The sequence below is a fragment of the Phodopus roborovskii genome, unplaced genomic scaffold, assembly GCF_943737965.1.
Source record: "Phodopus roborovskii unplaced genomic scaffold, PHOROB, whole genome shotgun sequence".
NCBI lineage: Eukaryota > Metazoa > Chordata > Mammalia > Rodentia > Cricetidae > Phodopus > Phodopus roborovskii.
This window is the reverse complement of record NW_026126511.1, coordinates 39,172,319-39,190,387: the sequence shown is the minus strand read 5'-3', so window position 1 is coordinate 39,190,387 and position 18,069 is coordinate 39,172,319. Positions and strand designations below refer to the sequence as shown.

The 18,069-nt window shown below is 43.3% G+C and overlaps 1 protein-coding gene across 1 annotated transcript in view; it reads left to right on the top strand.

The window, feature by feature from the left end:
- Nucleotides 1-5,383: 5,383 nt before the first annotated feature.
- Rubcnl (rubicon like autophagy enhancer) overlaps nt 5,384-18,069 on the top strand; it is a 39,399-nt gene continuing 26,713 nt past the window's right edge. Inside the window, exon 1 of the mRNA XM_051195378.1 lies at nt 5,384-5,656. The gene's annotated coding sequence lies outside the window, so the exon portion shown is untranslated. The remainder of the gene's footprint in view (nt 5,657-18,069) is intronic.

Genomic DNA, 18,069 nt, shown 5'->3' with positions numbered 1-18,069 from the left:
AGTTAACTATCAGGGTTGAGGTACTGAAGGACAGGGATCAGCATCAAGAGGGACTTGTGGGAGATGTAAGATGAGTTTGGTGACCTGGCTACTAAGGGAAGAAGAGAAAGACCACAGTGTGAAGACCACTGTGGCTCTTAAGGTCACTGAAGCAGGGGTGAGGAAAAAAGGATGAAAATGCAACTGAATCATACCAGAGAAAACTTCAGAGCCCTGATGGGAATACTGAACTTCGGGCATCGTAACTGCTTCTGGGTCTTGTACATGCTAGGCAAGTGCTCTACAGCCAGGGTACACCGCCAACTCATTATTTTTAGTTCTTTACTTTTGTCATTTATTTATTTATTTATTTTTGGACAGCATCAACCTACTATTTAGTCCTAGCTATCCTGGGACTTTCTATGTAATATTTTTAGTTCTAGTAGCTAATTAGGGCTGCACTCGTGTGGAACCCCAACTTTTTTCTGTATACCACATTTAGTCCTACACATAGACCACAAAACAGGTGTAGCTTCTGGCGCTGTTAGTCTAGCTATGTTTTTTAGAGAGAAAAAATAGAAACTATACAACAAAAGAGGGCGTGCTTGTTGTAAGTTGTACAAACGGGTCCAGGAGTCGTCAGCCCTAGGAACTGGGGATGTGGCTGTGCTTTGGGGTGGGTCCACACTCTTTTTGTTAACTGTCTCCAATCTCTTAGGCAAAGAACCTCTTCCAGGTTTAGGTTGCCTTTAAGCACACTCCCTTGCACTCCAAGCCACTCAGCAGAAGGGGAAGTGCATAGAGCACTGAGTGACAGGCTAGTGGTATGGTGTGTGCCTTTAGTCTTGCTGTCTTAGTTAGGGTTTCTACTGTAGCAAAGAGGCACCATGAACACAGCAACTCTTGTAAAGGAAAACATTTAATTAGATTGGCTTACAGTTTCAAAGGTTTAGTCTATTATCACCATGGTGGGACAAAGCAGTGTACAGGCAGACATGGTGCTGGAAAAGGAGCTGCAAGTTCTATATCTTGGTCCACATGCAGCAGGAGTCTGTGCTTACACTGGGCATAGCTTGAGCACAGGAGTCCTCAAAGCCTGCTCCCCACAGTGACACACTTCCTCCCACAAGGCCATACCTATTCCAACAAGGCCACCCCTCCTGATAATGCCACTCTCTAAGAGCCAAGCATTCAAACACAAGAGTCTCTGAAGGCCACACCTAACTTCCATGGTTGCCCACTGTACAGGCAAGAGGATTTTAGGGACCCACGAGGTCAAGGCCAGGCTGAGTAGAGTAAAACCATCTCAAAAGAAACAAAACAACCTCCAAAAGATTAAGAATACTTTCCTTCCTGATGGGGGAGAGTAACAACCCAGAGGCCCAGCCCTGGCACCTCTAACAGGAAGCAAACAATGACAGCTTTGTTAAAACTCAAGAAAAGAATCACTGCGTGTTCTCAGGCATAATCCATTCCCTTGAGCTTTTAGTCCAGAAGAGTACTGCATCATGAAAATTGATTTTAAAATATCCGTGTGTATGTTTTGTTATGGTGAAATGTACAAAACGTTCACTATTATCTACCCTTTTTAGTCGCATTGGACAATGACCACTATATTAAGCCTGCCTAGTCACGTTGGGTTCGTCTACAGTGTTAGACAATCACTCCTACAATCCAGGCCCACCGTCTATCCTCCTAAGCAGAAATTTTATACTCACCAAATAATAAGTAACTCCCCCTTTGCTGTGCCCATTGTGCTCGGTGACCTTTATTCTTCTTTCTGTCTCTATGGATTTGTTCTAGGTGTCTCATGTTAATGAGACCATGATCTTAAACAGGTAATGGCTGTTTAAGACAGGTGGGCAGGAAGGAAGAGAAAGCAACAGGGCAGCTGAATACAGCGTCTCTTGCTGGCCTTGCCCTCTCCACATGTCTTGGTGTCTTGGTGTACAGGACCATCCTCCTTTCCCCGACTTCTGCATGGAGGTAACACCATTAGGCTTCATCTGCTCATTATGGAGTTTGTTTCCTCTCATTTCCTGTTTTGCAGCGACTGGTTTCCCCTTCTCTGAGTTCAAATGCAGAGTCAAAGCTCTGCATACAGCACAATAGCTTCTTGTGAACCCTGGCTTAGTATAGTTGGTGTTTTTACTCTTGTTCATTGAGGGACCTGCCACCCAGCTCCCAAATAATCAACACAGAGGTTTATTCTTTCTTATAAATGCCCATCGTTAGCCTGGCTTGTTTCTAGCCAGCTTTTCTTAACTTATATGATCTACCTTTTGCCTCTGGGCTTTTGTCTTTCTCTATTGTCTATTCCTTCCTTTACTTCTTACTTTGTAGCCAGCTGTGTAGCTGGGTGGCTGGCCCCTGGTGTCCTCTCTCCTTATTTCTTGTTCCTTGATCTTCCCAGATATCTCCTTCTGTTCTCTCTGTCTGCCAGCTCTGCCTGCCCTTTCTCCTGCCTTGCTATTGGCTGTTCAGCTCTTTATTAGACAGGCAAAGTAACATAGCTTCACAGAGTTAAACAAATGGTACTTAAAAGAATGCAACATATCTCTGCATCATTACACAAATATTCCACAGCATAAATTGTTGGGGTCCATAGAGATGACTCCACTTCATCTTAAGGTCAGAGAGTTCAAACTCACTATTGCTTGTTCAATGTTAAAAATAGGATATTTGGCCTAAGAAGTAACTAATGGATGTCTTGCTTTAACAACAGGATATTTAGCTTAAGGTGTGGCTGTTGTCTACCTTGCCTTTACAATAGGATACTTGGTTTAAGTTTTGATTACTTGATGTTTTGGGTATTGAGAAGATAATTGTGCTTTTTTTTTAATTCTGTGTAAGGAATTCTCTTTGCCTTCCCCCACTTTTGATTGGGTTTATAAAGACTGTAATAAACTTGAAGTTTTTTGTTTGTTTGTTTGGTTTTTTCTCTCTCCAGTATTCACTGGAATGTCCTCCCCATGGGAAGCAACCCTATGAGAAAACTTTAGTTTTGTCTTTACATACTGTAGGGAGCCGTCCCTGCATTCTTCATTACAAGATGGCGCCTGCATCTGGCTGGCGTTGAGAGTAAACAAGTCAGTGCGCAGGTGCAGAGTGATTTTCCCTCCCTTGGCCTCTGCCTCTCCCGTGGGGTCATATGGGCCGATGGGCTGCAGCCAATCAGGAGGTGACACGTCCGAGGCGAAGGTTGTAAACCTATATAAGGGTTGGGTTTTGGATGTTTGGGGTCTCTGCTCTATAAGCTTATGCTCTCCCTCTCAAGATGCATTAAAGCTTTACTGCAGAAGGATCCTGAGTGTGCCGCATCGTTCTTGGTGACGAGATGGTAGCGCGGGACAACATACCAGGAACTATGGGGCCCTTTTGCATCCCAGCAATCCGCCACTGACCCGTGTATCCCTAGCCTAAGAGTCTTTTTCTTAACTAGCACTTCACTTACTCTGCCATTTGGCAGTTGCTTTTTCCCAGTGCTGGGTACTGAACCCTTTACTATGGAGCCTCACCTCCATCTTCCAGAGCATTTGCTTTTACTTTTTGATTAGTGGTGTACCTGGCAGAATTAACTCCAGGCTGCAAAGGCTCGATTTGGCCCACAGGTTTAGAGGGGTTTCAGTGTCCAGGTCAGATGGCAGGCACAACTCTTTCTGCCGGGAAGATGGAGGCAAAGAAAGGTTCATTGGTGTAGGAGCGGACCAGGAAGCAGAAAACTGTGGAATTAGGGCTTGGCTACAAACCTGAAAGTCCCATTCTTAGTGACCTACTTCCACCAGCTCAGTTCTGCTTCCTAAAAGTTCCAGAGTTTCCCAAAATGTCACCAGCCACTGAGGGAACAAGCTTTCAAAACACGAATCTGGGGGAGACATCTCAGATTCAAACCTTAACACCATTTTCTTCTTCATGGCATTCACTGTTGCTAAGATTCTCTCTCATGCCCCATCCTGTGACTTCTTTCAGTTAACCCTGAAAGAAGGTTGCCACATGGCGCCCTTTACTTTATTCATCTGCCCATTTGATGCTCCCTAGAAATTGGACTTAGGATCTGCTGTCAGCTACACCTACCTTAAGAGTCTGACTGTGCTGTCTAGCTGTGTGGCCTTAGAGGAGTTATTAAACAACTCTGTAAGCCTCAGACTCCTTATTTTCGAAGCAGGAGCAATGATTTCTTACAGGGATGTTTTAAAGAGGGCTTAAAACAATTAGCAGGCACAGCAGATGAGCAACAAATAGCAGTACTAACATTGTTTATTGACTTTTCTTGAAATAGTCTTACTGTGTAGCCCAGGCTGGCATCAAAGTTGCATTCCTCCTGTCCACACTTGCTTCTCTTTCTGACTTTTTAATGTAAGTTTTTCCTGGTAGGTGTTCAGTTGATGCAGAGTCTTTCCAAGTCTAACCCAGTATAACTCCCAAACAAACTGGTCACAAGGTACGGGGAGAATAATGACCAGCAGCTAATTAATATTCAGAGGACATTTTCATTCTTTCTTTCTTTCTTTCTTTCTTTGTTTCTTTCTTTGTTTCTTTCTGTCTGTCTGTCTTTCTTTCTTTTTTATTTTTTGAAAATTTACATTTGAAACAAGCTTGTTTTACATGTCAATCCCAGTTTCCACACCATCCCATCTTCCCCTATCACCCCCACCAAACCCCAGCCCATCCCCTTTCTGCTCCCCAGGGAGGATGAGGCCTTCTATGGACAGTCTTCAAAGTCTGTCATATCATTTGGAGCAGGGCCCAGGCCCTCCCCCATGTGTCTAGGCTTAGAGAGAGCATCCCTCTAAGTGGAATGAGCTCCCAAAGTCCATTCATATTCTAGGGATAAATACTGATCCACTACCAGAGGCCTCATAGACTGCCCAGTCCTCCTAACACCCACATTCAGGGGCTCTGGGTTAGTTCTATGCTGGTTTCCCAGCTATCAGACTGGGGTTCATGAGCTCTTCCTTGTTCAGGTCAGCAGTTTCTGTGGGTTTCTCCAGCCTGGTCTTGACCCCTTTGCTCATTACTCCTCCCTCTCTGTAACTGAATTCCAGGAGTTCAGCTCAGTGTTTAGCTGTGGGTGTCTGCTTCTGCTTCCATCAGCTAGAGGACATTTTACTGGTTTCTAATTTCCTCTGAAGAGGCAACAACTAGTTAAGTTTAAACCACTCTAAACCAGGATGTCCCAGGCTCTGGGGTTTTTTCAGAAACGCTACACAAATAATCCAAAATCTCGTTGTATCTGCTCCATAACCTGGAAATGATAACGGACAAAGCCAAAGAACCACCGGGAGTGATGAAGAGAAGGAGCTTGCAGAGAAGCAGAGAAGGAGCCTTGGGATGCTGGGACTGTCTAAGGGATTAAAGGTCCCAATCCTTTCCCCAGAGACCACCCAGCGCCACCTAGAGGGGCTGAGCGCGGTTGCTCGTGCAGCTGAGACAGGAGAACTTTAGGTTTCTATTGGTGAAAACTTACTGTATTCGTTGGCAGCTTCTCTCTGCACCATCAGAACCTCGGGAGCTGTTGGCCGCACACCAACGAGGTGATCCGGACCTGCCGCTGCTACTTGGCAAGGTGTCTACTGGGTGGATATAACGGCCCAGAGGCGCGGGCAAGCTGCGGTTCGCCAGAGAATAGCTGACTTCAGCGCTGACACATCCGAGCAGGGAAGCTGCTGCTTGCAAGGTGGGGGCTGGGAGCTTATTTGTGACAGTTTGCTTTGGAGCTTATTTCAGCCGGGTGTGTCGGGTCGGTGGCGTCCGAGGGCAGAGTGTAGCCTCGAGGCACAAGTCCAGGGCGCCCACTGGGTGGCACGTCCCAGTGTCCCCGCGTTCCCGCTTGCAGCCGTAAGCTTCGCTTTCCCGGGTCTCTTCATAACGTGGGCGTCACAGGCAGCGGGAAGCGAAGATCACTGGCGTCCCGGCAGAGTCCTTGCTGCATCTGGGTCCTCGCTGTGACCTCTGTCCCCAACGCAGTGACCCCTTGAAGGCGGCCGGAGCAGCGCAGGCGGGCTGTATTGGCCTGGCTGCGGGAGGCGGGGCACTATGAGGATGAGAGCGCAGGAGGCCGCTGGTCTAGAGTAACCAGTTGTCCTGGATGTGGTCAGGAAACTGTTGTGGTTCCTAGGGGTGTGTGGGAAGGTGTTCCTGGGGGAGAAGGGAGCTTTGGCGGTGTGACTTTGAGGGGTGGGGGAGTGCTTTTTGGGGGAGGGGAAAGGCCAGGGGAGGGGTACTGTTGGCCAAATGTCACCATTGGGGCAGTAAAGAGCCTGAAGTCTTTTCAGTTCCCCATAGGCCCTTACTTGAATTGTGAGAATCCCATTCTCACCCAACTGCCCTAGACTTGACAAGGTGGCAGAAAAACATTTGCCATGTAAGCAAGCACACCTGCCCATCTGAGGTCCTTCCACCTGCTGACCTGGAACTGGAGTGATTCCTGACCCAGCCCACCGGGCCACACCAGTGCCAGCTTGCAGAGGATTCCCTGTGGAATCGAGAGTGCTTGAGAAGGACTATTACCCTAAATGAGCGCTTTAGCGCAAAAGAGACTGTACTCTGGAGCTGCCCCTACCGCGCGCCAGTCCCAGAGCTCAGTGTGAGATTCAGTTGAAGTTGTACAGGTGCAAGAAAGCAAAGGACTGGGAACCAGTTAGCAAACTTTGGGTTCCTTAGACCAGCCCCAAGGCCAACTGCTTGTCAAGGCACTTCCTTGTGAGGTGAGAGAGCCCAGGTTCCACTTCCCAGAGAGTCTGAAAGATAAGTGAAGGCAGGGAGTGAGGTATACTTAGAAGGGTGGCCTTTGCAGGAAATGACTGCCACTAAGCCCACAGCTGCTGCCCCAGAGGCCAGAAGAGGCCCTATGCAAGCTTCATCGTTTTGTAACGCCCTGTGACAAGGGTCAAAGCATGTCTGTTTCTCCATCCCCGAAGCTCTTAGTTCCTCTTTAGCTACTTGCCACCTGACACTGCTCCTCACCGCCTCTTATGTCAGATAATAGGAACTGCATCTTCTCCTTCCGTTCCCTAGGGTCTGTATATCCTCGGAGGGGGAGGAGGGCAAGGGACACTGATGGAACTTGAGTGTTATGGAGTGAGGCCTACAGGTGGTTAGTTTTCATTCCATGCTCTTGCTTGTTTTGGAAATTAGATTTGTTTTAGTTTATGTTTTAGTGTTTTGTCTGCATGTATATCCGTGCACCGTGTTTGTGTCTGGCGCCTAGGAAGATCACTGGAAGGCCTAGGATCCCCCACTGTGGGTGGTTGTAAACCACCATGTGGATGCCCGGACTTGAACTTGGGTTCTCTGCAAGGGCAGCAAGTGCTCTGAACTACTGAGCCATTTCTTCAGCCCCCTTGTTTATTTGTTTTTACATAGGCAGTTTCTGTGGGAGCCATGGACAAGTATTCAAGTGGAAACAGCTTCATTTGATAGTGGGAAGGAAGTCAAGTGCTACAGAGTTACAGCCTACTGGTCCATGCCCCTGCTCACCTGAATGCACACACATGACATAAATGACAGATTTGAATACTTTCCCTTGTCACTAACAATAGACTCGTATTACTGATGCAGAGAGATTGGTGTGGTGTGCTGTGTGACTGTTAATATCTAAGCAGTTCTTCTTAAATAAGTATGTGTGGGCTTCCAGAGAGAATAAATCCTTGTACATCTTTTCATCGTGCCCCAAAACAATCTCTGGCTTGTTTGTACATCTTAGTTAAGAGGACCTGAAGGAAGATTCAGAGGCTGAGGAATAAACAAGGGCTCCCTATCTATCTGTCTGCCAGTGCACTGGGACTCGCTCTGCAATGGCCATGCCAATGATAACAAAGTTAACTTAGAGAACACGGTGTGCCAGGCTGAGTGAGGCACACATGCTACAATTCAGTTAGTTCTCACATCAAACTGGAAATTGTAATGGAGCACAGAGAGATCCTGTGCCTTGTTCGAGGTCATGGAGCTCATAAAATCACCTTACTGACTGGGAGGTTTGTGAGTGTGTGTGTGTGTGTGTGCGCGCGTACTATGAACTGATGAGGAAGAAGATGTCAGAAAAAAACTGCTATAGAGAAAGAGTTGGTGAAAGTTGGGGACAGCACACAGCTAGGTGATTAAAAGGTGATGGGTCCACAGGTCGCATCTGCATAAAGACCCAGATGCTGAAGTGATAGAGTGGAGTGTCCCAGGTAGGATAGGGATCATAGAGGTCATAGACTATAGCAAAAGTTGAGACTCTTTCAAATTTCTTACTTATAAGATTTTTTTAATGGCAAGTTTCCACTTGAAAGTAGAAAGAGTAGTGTAATGAATAATGCTCTTTTCTGCCAACTCCGGCAGTTGTCAGTGTGGCTAATAACGTCTTTCTTCTGCATCCATCCCTTAAAGCAATGCAAGAAATCCTGTTATTTCTAAGTCTTTTTGTATGCACCTAACCAAATACACCACAGTGCTTAACAATGGGGCCTTGTTTCCTCTCTGTTAACCAGGCCTCTCTGCTGCTATTCGAAAGACAGGGTACATTTCAGAGTGTGTGGGGTATTCAAGAGACAGGGTCTGCCATAGCTATCCAGAAGGCATCTTCAGATGATGTTTTCTTTGTCATCCTCCTTTCTCTTTCTTTTCTAGACAGTGCTGTGGTGGTGAGTTCACTCTTACTTCCTCTTCATGATATTTTAGGCTCACTTATTCATCACCCCTTTGAATGTTCTACTTCTCTCTCAGTTGATGTTCCTCTGACCCCACTTTGATCCACCAGAACCCTGGTGCTCCTTGGTCTTCTTGAAAGGAGAGGGACACTTCTTCCTATTTCAATACAAACATAGCATCGCTAAGATCAATATATAATTCAGATGCCGTATGACAGTGGATGCCACTACTGTGGCTGCTTTTAGAACACTTTCTTTGACTGCTCACACACACATGGGGGAACGGTCCTGGCAGACCATCCTACCCAGAGTCTACCAGGGTCCTTGTGCCACCTCTACCCATGGGAGGAGGTAAGTGTGGGCTTGTTTCTGGCCTGCCTTCTGGGGCCTCACTCAGAACCTCCTGAGGTCTGGGGACTCCACACACTTTTTGGTGGACCAGCCCATCCAAAGTCTGCCAACATCCCACTCCCACCTCCACCCGCTGGAAGAGGAGAGCCATAGGAGTATTGGACCTGCCCTGCTTGCACCAACTGGAAGAGAACCTTGGTCCTGTACCTGCCAGGAGAGGGAGAGACCCCTCCAATATAAATTGGAAGAAGGGATGTGTAAGGAGTAGGGTTTTTCCTCCTGCCACCTGGTGTTGTCCCGCCGCCACGCCAGCCCTAATTAACACACTGAGACTCTATATTTGATATAATTCTGTTGGCCTGTTACTAGTTTCTTATTGGCTAGCTCTGTCTTAATTATTAACCCATTTCTGTTGATCTATGTATTTTCACGTGGTCTTCTCTTACCGGGGATCTGGCAGGCATTCTGCTTTTTTCAGACTCTCCATCTTGACTCCTCCTTACTACTTCCTCTTTCCTCCTTGTCTCCTAGTCCCTCCTATCTGCCTTTCCTATTGGCCAACAGTGCTTTATTCATTAACTAGTATGAGAAACATATACAGAATGACCTCTCCCGTCAGGGATGGGTAGATGACAGTGTAAGAACACAGTCAACAACAGAAAGAGCAATGTGATGCCACCAGAGTCTGGGGACCACCACACCAGCAAGACCTGAACATCACAACACAGATGAAGCAGAAGAAACAACCCTAAAAACAACTTTATGACAATGATAGAGACCCTCAAAGAGGTAATGAGAAAATCCCTTAAAGGAATGGAAAAAAAGCAAAAACAAAAAATAATTTCAAGAAATGGAGGAAAAGACAAACCAACAATGGCAAGAAACGCTTCAAATAGTACAAGCCTTGAAAGCTGAAATAGAGACAATTAAAAACAAACAAATAAAAAAACAAACCACAGTCTGAGGGAATGCTGGAAATAGAAAAGCTAGGAAAATGATCAGGAACTACAGAAGCCAGCATAACAAACAATACAAGAAATGAAAGAGAGAATCTCAGACACTGAAGATACGCTAAGAGAAAAAGATTCATCGACCAAAGAAAATCCTAAGTCCAACAAATCTCCAACACAAAATACCCAGGAAATAGAGGACAATGTGAAAAGACCAAACCTAAGAATAATAGGTATAGAAGAAGGTGAAGAAACCAATCTCAAAGGTGCAGAAAACATATTCAACAAAATCATAGAAGAAAACTTTCCCAACCTGAACAATGACATGCCAATGAAAATACAAGAAGCTTACAGGACACCAAAAGTCCCCTTGCCACATAATAATCAAAACACCAAGCATACAGAATAAATAAAGAATATTAAGAGCAGCAATAGAAAAAGGTCAAGGAACATACAAAGGCAAACCTATCAGAATTACACCTGACTTCTCCACAGAAACTCTGAAGGCCAGAAGGTCCTGGATAGATATTCTATCAACACCAAGAGACCACGGATGCCAGCCCAGACTACTATACCCAGCAAAGCTTTCAGTCATTATAGATGGAGAAACCAAGATATTCCATGACAAAACCAGATTTAAGCAATATATATCAACTAATCCAGCCATACAGAAAGTTCTGGAAGGGAAACTCCAACCAGAGGAAGTTAACTATACCCACAAAAACATAGGCAATAGATAATCCCATTTTACCAATGGCCAAAAGAAAAAAGGGGGAAAATCCACATACAATACCACCACCACCAAATCCAAAACGAACAAGAACTAACAATCAATGGTCATTAATATCCATCAATATAAATGGTCTTAACTTGCCTATAAAAAACACAGGCTAACAGAATGGATATGAAGACAGAACCCATCCTTCTGCTGCACACTTAAACTTCAAAGATAGATATTACCTCAGAGATAAGGGGTGGGAAAAGATTTTCCAATCCAATGGACCCAAGAAATAAGTTGCTGTAGCAATCCTAAAAAATTAGACTTTAAACTAAAATCAGTCCAAAGAGATGAAGAAGGTTGTTTCTTATTCATCACAGGAGAAATCCATCAAGATGAAGTCTCAATTCTGAACATCTATGCCCCAAATACAAAGGCACCCACATTTGTAAAAGAAACATTACTAAAACTCCAATCACACATAAAATCTCTCACACTTATAGTGGGAGACTTCAACACTGCACTGTCAACACTAGACAGGACCACCAGACAGAAACTAAACAAGGAAACAAAGGAAATACCAGAAGTTATGTTCCAATTGGGTTTAACATACATTAATAGAACATCCCATACAAACACAAAATAATATACCTTCTTCTCGGTGCCACATTGAACCTTCTCTAAAATCGAGCACATACTCAGCAATATAGCAAACCTCAATAGGTACAAAAAATTGGAATAACCCTCTGTATCTTATCAGACCACCGTCCTTTAAAGTTATAATTCAACAATAACACAAAATGCAGAAACCCTATAACTCATGGAAATTGAACAATGTGCAATTACACCACCATTCCTGGGTCAAGGAAGAAATAAAAAAGAAATTAAAGATTTTCTAGAATTCAATGAGAATGATGTCACAACATACCCAAATTTATGGGACACTTTGAAAGCAGTTCATAGCACTAAATACCCACATGAAGAAACTGGAGAATAGTCATACTAGAGAATTAACAGCACAACTGAAAGCTCTAAAACAAGAAGAAGCAAACTTATCCCAGAGAAGTAGATTCCAGGGAATAATCAAATTGAGGGCTGGAATCAATAAAGAAGAAACTAGAAAACATTACAAAGAATCAATGTAACAAAGAGTCAGTTCCTTGAGAAAAATTAACAAAATAGACAAACCTTTATCCAAACTAACCAAAAGGTGGAGAGAGACCATGCAAATTAACGAAATTAGAAATGAAAAGGGGGACATAACAACCGACACTGAAGAAATCCAGAGACTCTTCGATTCATGCTTTGAAAAGCTGCACTCCACAAATTTTGAAAATTTAAAGGAAATAAAAATTTTCTGGAGAGATATCACTTCCCGAAATTAATTCAAGAACAGATAAGCAATCTAAATAGACCTATAACCCCTAATGAGATAGAAACAGTCATCAAAAGTCTTCCAACCAAAAAAAAAAAAAAAAAAAAAAAAAGCCCAGGGCCAGATGGTTTCAGTGCAGAATTCCACTAGAAATTCAAAGAACAGCCAATACCAATACACCTCAAAGTATTCTACACAATAGAAGCAGAAGAGTCATTGCCAAGCTCTTTTTATGAGGCTACAATTACCTTAGTACCCAAGCCACACAAAGACACAACTAAGAAAGAGAACTACAGACCAATATCCCTCATGAACATTGATGCAAAAATACTCAATAAAATACTGGCAAATCGAATCCAAGAACACATCATAGAAATCATCCATTATGATCAAGTAGGCTTCATCCCAGGGATACAGAGATGATACAACATATGAAAATCCATCACTGTAATTCACCATATAAACAAACTGAAAAAGAAGAACCATATGACCATCTCAGTAGATGCTGAAAAGGCCTTTGACAAAATCCAACACCCCTTCGTGATAAGTAAGGGTCATGGAGAGATCAGGAATAACAGGAACATACCTAAACATAATAAAAGCAATATACAGAAAACCAACAGCCAACACCAAACTAAATGGAGAGAAACTCAATGCAATTCCTCTAAAATCAGGAACAAGACAAGGCTGCCTACTCTCTTCATATCTCTTCAATATTGTACTTGAAATTCTAGCCAGAGCAATAAGAAAACAAATGTAGATCAAGGGGGAAAAAATTGGAAGGAAGAAGTCAAACTTTCACTATTTGCAGATGATATAATAGTTTACATAAACGACCCGAAAAACTCTACCAGGGAACTCCTACAGCTGATACACACCTTCAGCAAAGTGGCAGGATACAAGATTAATTAAAAAAAATCAGTAGCCCTACTATATACAGATGATAAAGAGGCTGAGAAAAAAAAATCAGAGAAACATCACCCTTTACAATAGCCATAAGCAACATAAAATATCTTGGGGGTAATGCCAGCCAAACAAGTGGAAGACCTATATAATAAGAACTTTGAGTCTTTAAAGAAATAAATTAAAGAAGATACCAGAAAATGGAAAGATCTCCAATGTTCTTGGATAGGTAGGATCAACATAGTAAAAATGGCAATCTTGCCAAAAGCAATCTACAAACTCAATGCAATCCCCATCAAAATCACAACACAATTCTTCACAGACCTTGAATGAACAATACTCAACTTTACATGGAAAAACAAAAGACCCAGGATAGCTGAAACAACCATGTACAATAAAAGAACTTCCAGAGGCATCACCATCCCTGACTTCAAGCTCTACTATAGAACTATAGTCCTGAAAACAGCTTGGAATTGGGGCAAAAACAGACAGGTAGACCAGTGGAATTGAATTTTAAATCCTGATATTAACCCACACATCTATGAACACCTAATTTTTGATAAAGAAGCTAAAATTATATAATGGAAAAAATAAAACATATGATGTTGGCATAGCTGGATACTGATGTGTAGAAGACTGTGGATAAATCCATATCTATCGCCATGCACAAAACTTAAGTCCAAATGGATCAAAGACCGCAGCATAAATCCAGCTACACCTGAACTTCTTAGAAGAGAAAGTGGGAGGTACTCTTGATGGAATTGGTACAGAGATCACTTCCTGAACATAACACCAGTAGCACAGACACTGAGATCAACAATTAATAAATGGGACCTCATGAAACTGAGAAATTTCTGTAAGGCAAAGGACACAGTCAACAAGACAAAACAGCAGCCCACAGAATGGGAAAAAATATTTACCAACCCCACATCTGACAGAGGGCTGATTTCCAAAATATACAAAGAACTCAAGAAGCTAGTTACCAAAACACCAAATAATCCAATTAAAAAGTATGGTACAGAACTAAATAGAAAATTCTCAATAGAGGATTCTAAAATGGCTGAAAGACACTTAAGAAAGTGCTCAACATCCTTATCCATCAGGGAAATGCAAATCAAAACAACTCTGAGATTCCATCTTACTCCTGTCAGAATATCTAAAATCAAAAACACCAAAGACAGTCTATGCTGGAGAGGATATGGAGAAAGGGGAACACTCCTCCACTGCTGGTGGGAGTGCAAACTCGTACAGCCACTTTGGAAATCAGTATGGCAGTTCCTCAGGAAAATGGGAATCAGTCTACCTCAAGATCCAGCAGTTCTACTTTTAGGCATATGGCCAAAAGATGCACATTCATACAACAAGGATATCTGTTTAACTATGTTCATAGCAGCATTATTTGTAATAGCCAGAACCTGGAAGCTAAATGACCCTCAACTGAAGAATGGATGGAGAAAATGTGATACATTTACACATTGGAGTACTACTCAGTGAACAAAAAAACAATGGAATGTTGAAATTCACAGGCAAATGGATGGAACTAGAAGAAACCATCCTGAGTGAGGTAACTCAGTCACAAAAAGATAAACATGATATGTACTCACTTTTATATGGATATTAGACATAGAGCTAGGGACTATTAGTCTACAATTCACACCAACAGAAAAGCTGCGAAACAAGGAGGACCCCAAGGGAGACATACATGGTCCCCCACAGAAGGGGATAGGGACAAGATCTCCTGAGCAAATTGGGAGCATGGGGGGAGGGAAGAGGGAGTTAAGAGAAATAAAAGGGGAGAAGAGGAAGGGAGAGGAGGACATGAGGGAGCAGGAAGAGTGAATCAGGGAAAGAATAGAGGAGAGCAAGAAAAGAGATAGCATAATAGAGGGAGCCATTATAGGTTTAAAGAGAAATATGGCACTAGTGAAATGTCATCTACCAGGATGACCGCAACTAACAATCTAAGCAATAGTGGAGAGGCTACCTTAAATTCCCTTCCCCTATAATGAGATCGATGACTACCTTATATGCTACGCTAGAGTCCTCATCCAGTAACTGATGGAAGCAGAAGCAGACACCCACAGCTAAACACTGTACTGAACTCCTGGAATCCAGTTGTAGAGAGGGAGAAGTGCTGAGCAAAGGGGTCAAGACCAGGCTGGAGAAACCCACAGAAACAGAGCTCATGGATCCCAGTCTGATAGCTGGGACCAACCCAGACCCACTGAATGTGGTGTTAGTTGGGAGGACTGGGAAGTCTATGGGGCCTCTGGTAGTGGATCAATAATTTTCCCTAGTATACGAATGGACTTTGGGAGCCCATTCCACATAGAGGGATACTGTCTCAGCCTAGACTGAGGGAGGGCCTGGGCCCTGCTCCACATGATACGACAGACTTTTACGATTCCCCATGGAAGGCCTCACCCTCCCTGGGTAATAAAAAGGGGATGGGTTATGGGTGGAGGAGAGACAGAGGAGGAGGGGAGAGAGAGGGAGAGGAACTGGAATTGACAATTACATTCTTCAAATTTAAATTTACAACAAAGAAAAGAAATATCACTAAAGCTAGAATACTTTCCTTGCCTCAGAAGTAAGCCTGTGACTGATTAGCCAGCACCCGTATACTCTCCTCTATTCTAAGAGCTGCTAATCTACTGTCTCTGTAGGTTACCTCTTCTGGACAACTTATATAAAAACTTAGAAATGAGAAATGCCTTTTGTGTCTGACTTCTTTTACTTGGCTCACTCATCATAGTCTTTACTTTTAATTATGACTAAGCACTATTTCAGAATATGATTATAGGACCCTTTGGGCCGGGCATTGGTGGTACATGCCTTTAATCCCAGCACTTGTGAGGCAGAGGCAGGCAGATCTCTGTGAGTTAGAGGCTAGTCTGGTCTACAGAGCCAGTTCCAGGACAGGCTCCAAAGCAATACAGAGAAACTTTTTCTCTAAAAAAAAAAAAAAAAAAAAAAAAAGACCCTTTGTTTATGTAGGCATAGGCGTAGGTGAGGATTTTTTTTTTTTTTTTTTTTTTTTTTTTGTCTGTGATGAGTAACTGTGCTCTTACATCCAAGTCATCCAAGTGGGAGTCTTGTTGAACATTCTTCTCCATTTCTTATAGGTATGTACAGGTCATGGAGTTCCTAGATCAAATGGTAGGTTTGTGTCAACTTGATGATGTGCCAAACATTTTCCAAAGTGGCTACTCATTTTATTCTGCTCATGTGTGGAAATCTATACATCTTTCAAGTACAAGCATCAACTCAAATGTTTCTGGGTTAATAGATATTTTTCAGCGTCTTACTTAGTTTTTAATTATGTTCGTGTGCATTTCTGATTTAATGTTGGTTAATACGTTTTTTTGTTTGTTTGTTTTATTTTTTGAGACTGGGTCTTGCTACAGAGAGCTTATCTTGGGCTAGCCTAAGATATGATTCTCCTCCTGCTTCTGCTTCTTGAATGTTGGAGTTACAGGCTGTTTGCTATTGTTTTGCATCTGTAACATTTAAAAATAGAACATTACTTGAGCAACGGTCCCCCAAATGCAGGGTATTTTTAGGGTATAAGAAGATTCATTGAAAAGCAAAAAGGATGTGTTATTTTTACATATGCTTTATAATTACATAGAATATTAAAGTAGAGAATGTATGAAACATATAAACGAGACTCTTCTTTTGGAGATGGATGGGGCAGGTAGAGAATGAACCATGCCCTGGTGTGTGTGCTAGGCAAGTGCTATACCACCAAACTATATAGCCCCGGCCCCTTTAAATTTTATTTTGGGACAGAAGCTTGACACATTGCCCAGGCTGTCCATCAGCTTAGAATCATAAGCCTCTTGAGTAGCTGGGATTGCACGCATCTACCACCAAGCCCAGGGAGCAGTCCAGTTCTCAATTGCCTTTTATTGTTACTATTTGAGCCAGCATCAAACTGTGCAGCCCGCACTGGCCTTGAGCTCTTCAGTAGCTCCACTGATCCTGTAATTCAAGCTCCTCCTGCCTTAGCTTCCCAAGCACTGAAATCCTAGGCACGAGCAACCACTCCCGGCTTCTTAACTCTGGATTTTACCATAAATGTGATAGGAAAATCCTTGAGATGACATTGCCAAGGAAACCGAGCAACATTTCCTGTTGATGTCAGCCAGTGTGTGTACCACGTGACTCCTCATGGAAGGACCTTTGGCTCAGGTGTCAGACTTCCATTTTGTCCTACTCCTGCCGATTACCAAAGTCCACTCAGGGTCCCATTTCGTGCCTCACATTGATACGATAGCACCTGAGCTCATGTGAGTTCTCACGGAGCAAACTGAGAGTGGGAAGGGGAGCCATGGAATGAGCGGAATGAGCGTAGTTGGTCACTTGTGAATCTGCCGCAACTCTGGTCCTTCAGGTAAACATCCAGTGTTCTCTGATGCTTGTTGTCCCCTCATCGTGCCGCCACACCTGTTACTTTTAATGGCTGTCTGTCCTTCTTCCTTGTGTCTCTGACAGTGAGCCTACAGAACTACTGGCAAATCTCTTTTGGAAAAGAGAGAGCCAGAAAGGAAGGAATGCCTGTGATGTCACCCACCAGCCAAGCGATAAGACACTGCGTCCTTCCTGCTGACCTTGTTAGGATAATGATCACCTGTTACAGTCAAGCCTTTGAAAATCTCTGCTTGCTCTCATCCTAGATGCTATAGGAGCTTGAGGCTATGCTGCTGGCCATCTTACTGTTTTAAGTTTGACACAATAGACTCAGAGTGTGTCAGCATCCGTGGGGATGTGAATCTTTGTTTGAAGTCAGCGTCTGTCTGAAGGGAAGTAGCCTGGAGAGAGACTGAAGAGAATAGGGAAATGTGCATGAGTTTGGTCACATGCTGTGGTTGAAGAGTTACTCATTTCTAACCTCGTTTGCATACTACTGGGCATGTTTAGTAACACACCGGGAAATATGTCATAATGAATTTTATGTGTGAGGACATGGAGAAAAGGGACATTGTATTCTGTTGGTGGTAATATAAGAGCACTACCCTTATGGGAACACCATGGAGGGTTAGCCAGTGCTGTACACAGAGCTATCAAATGGTGTACAAGTCTCACTTTTGGATAAATATTCAAAATAAGTCAAATCATCATGCCAGAGACATCTAGTCCTATGTTTATCATGGCTAT